Consider the following 1,462-nt stretch of genomic DNA (forward strand, 5'->3'; position numbering starts at 1 on the left):
GGGTTGTCAGATTTTGTGAGTTTGGTCGGGTTCCAAGGTACGGGCCCAGGTTAAACGTTTGGATTTACTTTGGGATTTTGATTAAAGATTTGACCTTTATCGATTGGGTTAGTTTCCTTAGGCATTAATTGATGTATTGAGTTGATTTTGGCTAGTTTTGAACCGTCGGAGGTCGGTACGCGCAGGATGGCATTTTTGGATCATCGTTTGGCTTGCTCGGTATTGGATTTGGCTTGTTCGAGGTAAGTAACACTTATAAACTTGGTTCTGAGGGTATGGACCCTTGAATATACGTGATATGTGTTTGGTGTTGAGGTGACGCGCATGCTAGGTGATGGGTGTGTAGGCGTGCACCGTGTGAATTATGACTCGATTGATTCTGTGGTACTGTGTAATGACCTAATTTTGTTTCTATTCATGAAATTTGTACGTGGTAGAGTAATTGAGTTGTGATCCATGTTAGAAACCATGTCTAGGCTATATGCTTATCCTGTTGAGACCTACTAAGGTCATTTCTGATGTTGAGTTATTTGCTTACATTGCAATTACATACTCAGCCATACTCAGTCTCTGTTTCCATTTATTAATACTTCATATCATCATTTTTGGGCTAATTTTCTTGACATTGTGAGCCCGAGAGACTGGAGAGATTGATGAATGAGTTGAGGCCTGAGAGCCGGATTGTAAGTGATATTGATGGGATCGGGCTTCACGCCGCAGTAGGTATTATTGATTTATGATGGGATCGGGTTGCACGTCGCAGCAGGCTTTATCTATTCATTCCATAATTGGCTTATTATGTGCTTGGGCTGGATCTGCCCCTCCGGAGTCTGCACACCCACAGTGAGCGCAGTTGTTATTGATTCGTTTGGGATGGATCTGCCCTGGGCTAGATCTGCCTTGTACAATGTTGAGTGACTGAGAGTGTTGAGGGATGGATCTACCCTTGGATAGATCTACCATGTCCAGTGTTGAGTGACTAAGTGTGTTGAGTGATTGAGATTGATGAGTGGAAAGTGCGAAAGAGTGAGATCGAGTACTCTGAGAGTGTGAGCACATGAGTTCATCACTGTGATGCATTGCATTTGACATGCTATGCGATTTTGATGACATTCATGATTTCACGTGCACACTTATATGTAGGCATAGAGAACTACTTTTCTCATGATATCTGATAATGAAACATCTTATTTATTGTTGAAAGGTTTTGGGAAAAATCACAGTTTTTCTAACTCACTCATATTTTTGTGATTTCGGTAAAATATTTGGGTTTTACTGTTATACTTGAAAAATATGACTATTTTTCTGCAATTGTGAACTAGTTGAGCATCATATCTCTGGGTTATTTCTTGTACCACTTTTATTATATTGTTATGAGCTGTTGTTGGCTATTGATATTGGACTCTGACCTTTGTCCCAGCTCGTCACTACTTTCAACCTAAGGTTAGGTTTGTTACTTATT

This window comes from Nicotiana tomentosiformis, chromosome 4 (genome assembly GCF_000390325.3).
Source record: "Nicotiana tomentosiformis chromosome 4, ASM39032v3, whole genome shotgun sequence".
Classification (NCBI taxonomy): Eukaryota; Viridiplantae; Streptophyta; class Magnoliopsida; order Solanales; family Solanaceae; genus Nicotiana; species Nicotiana tomentosiformis.